This window comes from Scylla paramamosain, chromosome 43 (assembly GCF_035594125.1).
Source record: "Scylla paramamosain isolate STU-SP2022 chromosome 43, ASM3559412v1, whole genome shotgun sequence".
Taxonomy (NCBI): Eukaryota; Metazoa; Arthropoda; class Malacostraca; order Decapoda; family Portunidae; genus Scylla; species Scylla paramamosain.
The window spans coordinates 564,982-575,539 of NC_087193.1; positions in this window are offsets into that span (position 1 = coordinate 564,982).

The following is a 10,558-nucleotide window of genomic DNA, read 5'->3' on the forward strand; positions in this document are numbered from 1 at the left end:
ATGTACGAAATTGTGGGTGAGAAAATGGAAACGGGATTCGGTATATGCTGCCACAGTTTTCTTGAGGTCCACATTCTAAAATTGCTTCTCGTCCTACATCCTGATGTATGAAAGAAAGCCTCCACTACGTAGAAGGTGGAGCCATTCAAGATTCGATAAAACAAGTGGATGGGCGGAAGATGAGTTAAAATGTTGAACAGCGGAAAGATCACGATACCAGCGCCTCAATAATAAAGACTGGTGACGGAAGTCCAGCGGGAGGACCCTAGCATCTACCAGTAACCTAGGAATTGGGGACGAGCGGAACGCACCAGTTGCCAAGCAAACACCCGCACGGTGCACCAAGTCCAACACATGAAGTCAGGCATCAGTGCCAGATAAATAAATCTCGCAACCATACTTCAGCTTAGACGGAATAAGAGCTCGGTGCAAGTGGAGGAGGGTCTGTCTGTCAGCACCCGATGAGGTATGAGCCAAGACTCTAAGGAGTGACAAAGCCTTCATGTATGCTGCCATATAATGAAAGTGACGTACCCAATTCAGGTGTCTGTAAAATATAAATCCCAGGAAACCTGTTTCCTCCACACAAGAAATTCTTCTATCTTATAAATAGAGATCTGGATCAGATTGAACACCAAAAAAAGATGGCAAAAATGCAAGGCCACAATTTTCGAAGACCAGAAACAAAATCTCCCAGTTGTAGCCCAATAAAGAGAAACCCTGCTAATTGCTAACTGCAACTTCATCTCAATCAAAGGCATTCGCGCCGCAGAAAAGGAGATCGACAAGTCATCGACATATAAGCTACCATGAACTCCTTCTGGAAGCACATCAATAACACTGTTTATAGTCACAGCGAAAAGGATGACACTGAGTATACTCCCTTGCGACACACCATCCTCAAGCTGGTGAGCTTTAGTTAGAACGAATTTGTACCGGTAGAAAAAAAAAAAAAAACTGCTGTATAAAAATAGAGTCAGCTACGGAGACCGAGCTCAGACAGACCGAATGAAGTGCCATTGCACCAAGCTGTTATTTGATTTCTTCAAATCGAAAAAAATACTGTGACATGATGCTGTTTATTAGAGAATGCTTCATATATAGAAGATTCTAAAGATAAAAGGGCACCACACGTAGACCTCTTTTTCCTAAAATCATATTCAACAGGTGACAAGTAATTCCCTCCCTCCAAGTACCACATGAGCCTGACATTTGTCATCTTTTCCAGCAACTTACAAATGCATGAGGTTAAGGAAATCGGACCATAATTGGTCGCTAACTGATGATCTTTTCCAGGCTTTGGAATGGGGATAATTACAGCAATGCCCAAGAAGATGGAAAATCACCAGTATTCCAAATAAGGTTATAGAGTTCAAGTACAAAAGTAAAAGCGCAAAAAGGAATATGGGATGTCATTGGGATCTGGGAATGAATCAAGGCACTAGAACAAAAAAATGGAACATTATAAGACTCTCCACCAGGAGATGAAAAATTGAGTTCGACAGATTCTAAGTGTCGACAAAGAAGTGTCATAGGTGCAATTTGATCCTTTCTGGAGACACTCGGAAAGTGCTCAGCAAACATGTCAGCAGCTGTCTTAAGGTCTGTCACCGTTCCTCCATCATGGGAAAAAACAGATGGAGGATGTGAAGAATACTTCCCAGATATCTTGCGGACTCTATTGAGGACATCGGTGGAGTGCTAACTGTGATGGAAGAGACACACCTCTTCCAAGATTCCTGCCGCGCCGTCTTTAAGATAAGTCCGATGAGCACGGGGACGTGCTTGTCGAAAAGCTCCCATGCAGTGGGCGTCCCCATGATGTCGTCGAAGGCGAGAAAAGGCACCACGGTTTTCTCGAATGACACCTGTGGAATCTGCATTCCAACAGAAAACAGGACGTTTAGAAAACCGACCAGAAGTCTTTGGGGCGGAATGAAGAGCAGAAGAGTGCAATACATTACTGAAGTATGTTGCAGCCTCATCACAGTTTCCTATCTCATCCACATAGAGAGCAGGGTTGCTGAGTTCTGTGAATAGCTGCCAGTCCGTCTTATCTACACACCACTGCCGAAGACATGGCTGTGGTGCAGAATCAGTTGACTCTAATAAAAAAAAAAGAAGTGTTCGTTTCCATATAAATCTGATAAAGGCTCCAATTAAAATCGAGAAAAGAATTAGAGGTACAGAGAGAAAGATCTATTGTTGTAAAAGTAGTGGTGTGACTATGGAAATGGATAATGTCTCCAGATTTTAAAGTCTCTAATTCTGAATCCTCAATAATAAAAAGAAAGAAGTAAAAGACAACGAGGGCTGAAAGAGTCATCATCTCACAAAGGATATCGACCATTGAAGTCTCAATAAAAGAAGAGGAGAAGGGAGAGCATTTAAAAACTTATCATGTTTATTCCTTTCGATAGGAAGGCTGGGAGGCAGATACAAACTACACAGTAATAAAAACGATTTATGAAAACTTGGTTTGTGAGCTTTTTTTTTTTTTATGATTTCAATGTTTTTCTTATTTCTTCTTCTTCTTCTTATATATATATATATATATATATATATATATATATATATATATATATATATATATATATATATATATATATATATATATATATATATAATTAATAGCAAAATTTGGATATTATTCTTGACATGAAATGCGATAGGAAAGAAAAAAAAAAAAAGAGAAGCTTCCTAAATATCAAAGTAATCATCGTATCATATCATACCCGTGTCTTCAGCCGGAGTGTCGCACTATTACTGGAAAACGATATCGAAGGTTCAGCGGGAATTCCTTGCTTTTAGTTGTAGTTTATTCTTTATTTACGAGGTGCTTCAGAGCTATACAATTTTATGAAAGCTAAGTGACTGCTTCCACGGCTGACTGTATTTTTTAACGTCAAACCCAGCCTGAATCAAGTGAATGATTTAATGCACCTAGATTGTTTGCCCTCCACAATTACTTTCATGCTTTCTTTTTTCTAGAATGGTTTACATCTTGTGTGAGTAGACTTCCACTATTTTATGACTCTAATAATGTCTTGTTTATTTATTCTCTTCTTATTGTCTTTTCTTTTTTTTTTTTAAGTCACTTCTGTATTTCTTTCTAGGAATACCACCTTATCCTCCTCCTCCTTCCCATTTTGCTTCTCCTCCTCCTCCTCCTCCTCCTCCTCCTCCTCCGCCTCCTCCTCCTCCGCTTCCTCCTCCTCCTCTTCTTCCCTTGACATTGCCACCTCATCCCCTCGTGATCACCCTCATCACATCATGACCTGCCACGCCTGTCTTCCTGAATGGTAACTGGCATGTCTTCATCTTCAACTTCATGATGATGATAATAATAATAATAATAATAGTAATAATAATAATAATAATAAATTATTTATTGATATGGCAATTGTTATACTGAAAATATATAATGGGTTTGGCGGGGAGGCTTACCATTAAACTGCAAACTCTCACGTCTTGTTGGGCGGTGGGTTTGCAAGCTAGATAAAAAGAACGGGAAAAAAGACGAAAGGGACGGAAAAAGTAAAAGAAAAAAAAAGAAGAAAAAAAAGAAAACGGAGAGTTGTTTTAAAGACTGTAGAAAGATCTGTAGAAAGCGAATTGAAATGCTGAAACTATATCGAACGAAAATGAGTGAATAAATAAATAAATGCTTGATTTCAATGACATACTCGTTTTCAAGGACAGATATTTAAGTGTAAGATGCACATGGAAATTTTGAAATCACTAAAAAAAAAAAAAAAAAAAAAAAACTTTAACAAATAAAGGCATTTGATCAGTAAGATATTCAGTTCTTAACACCAATTGAAATTTTGCAAGACCACCAAAAAAAAAAAAAAAAGAAAGGTTGGCTAACGATAAAGAATTGGATTAAAATGTTAACAGACTATTGATAGAGAAAACATAGAGAATCATAAAAAAAAAAAAAAAAAAAAAAAAGCTTATTGGTCAGAGAGAATCAACAGTAAGAAGCGGATTGCATATTTTGAGAGGTGGGGCAGGCGGCGGGGAGCTTCAGGGCGCTCCCCCGGGGAGGAGCCCGGGGGAAGCAAGGCCCGGTAAAATGTTGAGGTCCTGCAGTGAAGTGGTTGGCCTTGGAGCGTCCCTGCGAGAGGCCGAGGTAAAAGCTTCCTTTACACGCTGACTTACGCTGCTCCTAATCTTTTCCGACAGCGTTTTCCAGTAATGGTGCGACACTCCGGCTGAAGACACGGGTATGATATGATACGATGATTATTTTGATATTTAGGAAGCTTCTCTTTTTTTTTTTTTTTTCTTTCCTATCGCATTTCATGTCAAGAATAATATCCAAATTTTGCTATTAATTATGTGACACTGGTGCTTCATGGCAGACGATGTAATACGATATAATTGGTGTAATATTTAGGAAGCTTTGTTTTTTTTTTTTTTCGTGTAGTGTTTTTTCATGTCAAGAATAATACATGAATTTTTCTGTTAATTATACGACACTGCGGCTTGATGGCATACGGTATAATATGATGGAATGTTTAGCATAGTATTTCAGAAGCTTTAATTATTTGTTGTAATGCGTTGTTTCATGTAAGGAATATCTAACACACACATTCATATCAGATATATTTTCCTGTAATTCTGCGACACTGTGGCTAGAAGGAGTAAGATAGAATATTTAGCATACTATTTAGAAAGCTTTATGTATTTTTGTAGCATTTATTTACCCCGCTGACTGGAGCACTTGCATTCTTCTATCACGTGTGCTTTCCCTTTGTAATTGGGGCACGCCGGGTCTTGAAGGTACAGTGTTATACTATTTGGTGTAATAAATAGATGTCTGGACCACTTGGCGTTGTTATATCACGTGTGATTTCAAATGTAATTCCTCTACACTAGGTATTGAGGAGCACGTTATGCTGTTTGGTATAATAGTTAGGTGTGATGTTCAGTGTAATATGTACCACCCTGTGTTTTGTGTTGCATGTATTTTTTTTTTTTTTTTCCTTTTCCCTATCTGAGTAATGGCTAGAGAACTTGCATTCTTGTGTCATTTGCGCGTTTCTCTAGTAATTCTGTGTCTTGAGGTAATAGTGTACGCTATGCTGTGGTGTAATACTCGTATATAGAAGATGCCTAGAAGACTTGCATTCTTTTATGACGTTTTCTACCTTGTAATTCTTCCACACTGGCTTTGAAGGAATGTTGTTGTACTGTATAATATTCTGTAGAGTATCCAGATGAAATATATTCCTATATATTTTTTTTTTCCTGCAACACTGGTTTGGAAATCTTCTTTCAACGCGGCAAACATTTTTCCACTTTTTGTGCCCTTGGCTGTCCTCCTCCACCCACAACACAATACAGGTTACGATATTCAGTATCATATTGAGATTTCTTGTTTCTCTCGTGTATGATATTGCAATATGGGATTCTCCTATTTTTTTTATCACCTGTATTAGTAGTAGTAGTAGTAGTAATAGTAGTAGTAGTAGTAGTAGTAGTAGTAGTAGTAGTAGTAATAGTAGTAGTAGTAGTAGTAGTAATAGTAGTAGTAGTAGTGGTAGTAGTAGTAGTAGTAGTAGTAGTAGTAGTAGTAGTAGTAGTAGTAGTAGTAGTAGTATCAGTAGTGGTAGTAGTAGTAGTTGTAGTAGTAGTAGTAGTAGTAGTAGTAGTAGTAGTAGTAGTAGTAGTAGTAGTAGTAGTAGTAGTAATGGTACTACCAGGAGAAGATCCGAGCGTATGGGGAGAGAATCCAACACGTTGACCAGGGCAGCTTCACACCTCTGGTCTTCACCACATCTGGCGGGATGGGCTCCAAGGCTCAGTGCTTCTACTCAAGACTAGCCGACCTAATGGCAGAAAAGAAGCACCAGCCAAGGAGCCATGTCGTCGCATGGATGAGGTGCCGTCTCTCATTCTCCCTCCTCAGATCTGCCCTCCTGTGTCTCAGGGGGACAAGGCATTCCACTCCCATAACTGCAGACTTAGGAGGCCTCGACTGCGAGGCTACAGTGGTGGAGAGTGGCATAAGAGTAGATAGAGTAGAGGTAGAATGAATTTATAGTTAACAACTAATGTTTATATTATAGAGTATTAGATATGGTTGGATGCCACAGTCATTAGCGGGAGCTGGGGCTAATGACCTCCAAGTAATGGAGCCCCTAATTGACACATCAATAAACATGGGGTGGAGGTAGTAGTAGTAAAAAAAAAAAAAAAAAGTAGTAATGGTAGTAGTAGTGTAGTAATAGTAGTAGTAGTAGTAGTAGTAGTAGTGGTGGTAGTAGTCCTCCAGTGGCACTGTACAACTATTTTCGAGGCTGAAATAATCATGTACACGTCAAAGTAGAAGACCTACATATACATATTTTTAAAAGAAACCTGTGAGGATAAAATAGTAAAGAGAAAGTTATTCTTTTCGTATTTCTAATGGTTGACAGTCAATGTATACTTGTTATTTTTAACGTAGAGACTTTGCTATGCAATGTGGCTGTAAGAAGCGGCACTCATACCGTAGTATTGCTCTATATTCAGAATAATTATTTTCCATAACACGTAAAAGGTGAAAAAATCCTGGAATTATTTTAGATGTTTTTACTTCCGTTTTCCTAATGTGTTTGTCTCCCCTTTTCTTTTTTTTTTTCGACGTGCCCAGCGCAACTCCACCCACCGCACCGTATGGCTGTGAAGTATGGCGTTATTTTTATTACTTTTTATTAGGACATGACAGCTTTGCGCCATAGCAGTGGCGGCTCGTCAATAGGGACTGCGAGACTGCAGCCCCTTCAGTGGATTTCTAGGATTCACGAAAATGATGTTAATTTATTTATGTTTGACTATCATTCACATGAAAACACCAATTATCATATGTTTATATAAAAAAAAATACTGCAAAACAATGAGGAAGTACAAAAATGATTTACTATTTAATGATACGAAAGCGGGGAGAAATGGGGGGAGGCTTCCCGGGCGGAATGGCGAGTGTGGACTGCGTCCAGTGCAGTCTTGTCTCGGCCGTTGTTGTGGCTAGGTGAGTGTTCTTGGGTCGGTCTTATTTTCGATCGTGTTTTTCAATTTGTCAGGGATGATTTTAAAATATTATTGATCAATGATGGCTTGTGCTCAATCTTGATTATCATAGATGGTGTAAAATCACAGAAACATCGTATAAAATAGTATTTTTTCTTTTCCCAGGTAGGCCTAGCAGTATTTTGCAAAATGGCACAAGAAGCAAAGACTGTTTCTGCAGTGAAAGAACTTGCACTTGCCATGATTTCAATAGAGAAGATTTCTATGAATAATATGCCAGGTTTAAATGAAAAAGTTATTGATCTGTTTGCACAAAACAGGAACAGGAGAATGGACTTCCTTTTCAAAAAGCCTAAGCCAGCACTAAGGAAGTCAAGCATTTACTGTTAGGATAAGACCTAAAGAATTAGATAATTATCTATCTTTATAATCTATCAACCAATGGTATGTTAAACAATAACAATAAAAGCATTTAAGATTTTATTTGTCTGAATGTGAGACAGCCCCCCCATCAGTAACAGTCACGAGCCGCCACTGCAGGGGAAGGGAGCAGGAAGCGAGGTAGCTACTAAGGCCGCCACACCTTGGACGCGGAAGCTCGTGAGTTGTAAAATCTGGCGCCAATGTAAAGCTTTAACGTGGATCCGCTGACGGCGAGGCGGCTGTGGACCGTCAGGTTTTTAAGGCTTTGCTAGTGACGATCCGCCTCACTTTGTGTTGCCTTCCACTAAATCCAGACGCAACACTTGGTGACAAGGAAGCTTCTATCTGATCGCCAGTAGGGATTCCGTCGAGGCCTCTCTACTGGCGATCGTATGGCTTTCCTTACTGAATCTTGGTTATCCTTTTAAGAGATTTTGGTGAAACGTTCATCGTTGCCTACGTAGACCAGTGATTCTCAACCAGGGATAAATTTGCTCCTTGTGGGGAAAAAATTACATGACAAGGGGTAAATAATTAATGTACCTGATAATTCAATAATCAATTAAATTCCATTTTGTAAAAGAGACAGAGAGAGAGAGAGAGAGAGAGAGAGAGAGAGAGAGAGAGAGAGAGAGAGAGAGAGAGAGAGAGAGAGAGAGAGAGAGAGAGAGAGAGAGAGAGAGAGAGAGAGAGAGAGAGGTAATCAATTAACGTACCTGATAATTCAATAATAATACAATTAAATTTAATTTTGTAAAGTGGAGAGAGAGAGAGAGAGAGAGAGAGAGAGAGAGAGAGAGAGAGAGAGAGAGAGAGAGAGAGAGAGAGAGGTAATCAATTAACGTACCTGATAATTCAATTTTGTAAAGTGGAGAGAGAGAGAGAGAGAGAGAGAGAGAGAGAGAGAGAGAGAGAGAGAGAGAGGTATCAATTAACGTACCTGATAATTCAATAATAATACAATTAAATTTAATTTTGTAAAGTGGAGAGAGAGAGAGAGAGAGAGAGAGAGAGAGAGAAAGAGTGTGTGTGTGTGTGTGTGTGTGTGTGTGTGTGTGTGTGTGTCTGTGTGTGTGTGTGTGTGTGTGCGCGCCTGCCTGCGTGCGTGTGTTGCAAGCGCTCGCGTACTCGCGTGAGGGAGAGGGAGGAGGGAGAGGAAGGGAGAGTGTATGGAAGTAAGGGAGTAGATGTAGAAATACATCAAGCCGAGAGGGTTAATGATGGAGGAAAGGTGGAGAATCCCTTCCTTAGCCATACCAGAAGCTTTTGATAAAATCTAGCACAAAGCTTTGATTCCCAGACTACCTTCCTATGGTTTTTATCTTCTCTCTGTAACTTTATCTCATGTTTCATTTCTGACCGTTCTATTGCTGCTGTGGTAGACAGTCGCTGTTCTTTTCCAAAAGTCTGTTAACAGTGGTGTTCCTCAAGGTTCTGTCTTGTTACACACTCTCTTCTTATTACTTATTAATGATCTTCTAAATCAAACTTCTTGTTCTATCCACTTTTACACTGATGATACCACCCTGCACTTTTCCACGTCTTTTCGTAGACGTCCAACCCTTCAGGAAGTAAACAGTTCACGCAGAGAACCCACAGAACGGCTGACTTTTGATCTCTCTAAAATTTCTGATTAGGGCAGAGCAAACTTAGTATTGTTCATTGCCTCAAAAACTCAATTCCTCCATCTATCAAGTTATGAACTTGACACAACCTTCCAGATAATTATCTTCTCTTCTTCAGTGACACTCAACTGTCCTCATCTTCTACACTGAACATCCTCGGTCTGTCCTTTACTTATAATTTAAACTGGAAACTTCACATCTCACCTCTAGCTAAAGCAGCTTCTAAGAAGTTAGGTGCTCTGAATCGTCTCCTCCAGTTTTTCTCAACTTCCCAGCTGCTAACTCTATACAGGGGCCTTATCTGTCCATGTATGTAGTATGCTTCACATGTATAGGGATTCCATTCATATCACACTTTTAGACAAAGTGCAATCAAATGCATTTCAAAACATCAACTCCCTTCCTCTGACTGACAGTCTTCAGCCTCTTTCTCATTGCCTCAATGTTGCAACTGTTGCTCAATTGCTGCCAACACCTTCAGGGCACTAAGGGCTTTAGCACCACAGCTTGCACGGCTCCATCAAATCCCCAACATGAACAACAACAACTGCAGACCCCTGGCAATGTCGTGAGCAAAAGTGTCCGTCTGTGCGGAAGTGTACTTTGTGCTCCACACCTCGCAGGTATCTTTGTTCAAACTCGTGTATGAAAGGGTCTGTGGGGCTGATGTCCCAGCCAGAGCAAGCACGATCATCAGTTGTCATTATGAGTGTGTATAAAGCATCATCAGTAGTCTTATAATCTATTATTTATCTAAAACAGTGGTTCTCTAACTATTGATCTCGCGACCCAAAGTTGGGTCGCGAGATCAATTTTGATGGGTCGCAGGGACACAGAAACATTATCATGCTTTCAGTGTTTCAGTGTATTTGTTACTTAATTGAATTATTCTTCTTTAACCACAAATTACTTTTGTTATGTATGTTCATCTTCCCCCCACCTCCCTCCTCCTGGGCCCTACGTAATGGTGTCTCTGACAGGAATGACTCCTGTATCAAACGCGTATGTTGGACCTTCAGTGGGCCCATGCAGGCTCGTGTGCGGTGTCTATTTTCCACCGACTGCAGGCGAGGGAAGTTGTGCCGTTTGCAGTCATTTGTGTGAGTAGAATGTGTGTGTGTGTGTGTGTGTGTGTGTGTGTGTGTGTGTGTGTGTGTGTGTGTGTGTGTGTGTGTAATTATACACGACTACTACTACTACTAATTATACTACGACAACTACTGGATCTTCGGGATGAGTTGGAAATATTCCTGACTGAAAAGAAATGCGGCTTAGTGAACAAATTGATGAACAAGATGTGGCTCCTGCAAGTGGGGTATCTCAATGACATTTTTATTGCACTCAACAATCTAAATATCAGCATGCAAGGCCGGAACCAGACAATTGCTGGAGTTGCAGAAAATCTGTCTTCTTTCAAATGCAAACTAAAACTGTGGTTAAGCAACGTGAAGCGAGGGAAATTTGCAGCTTTTCCGACTGTGGCAGAATTTCTA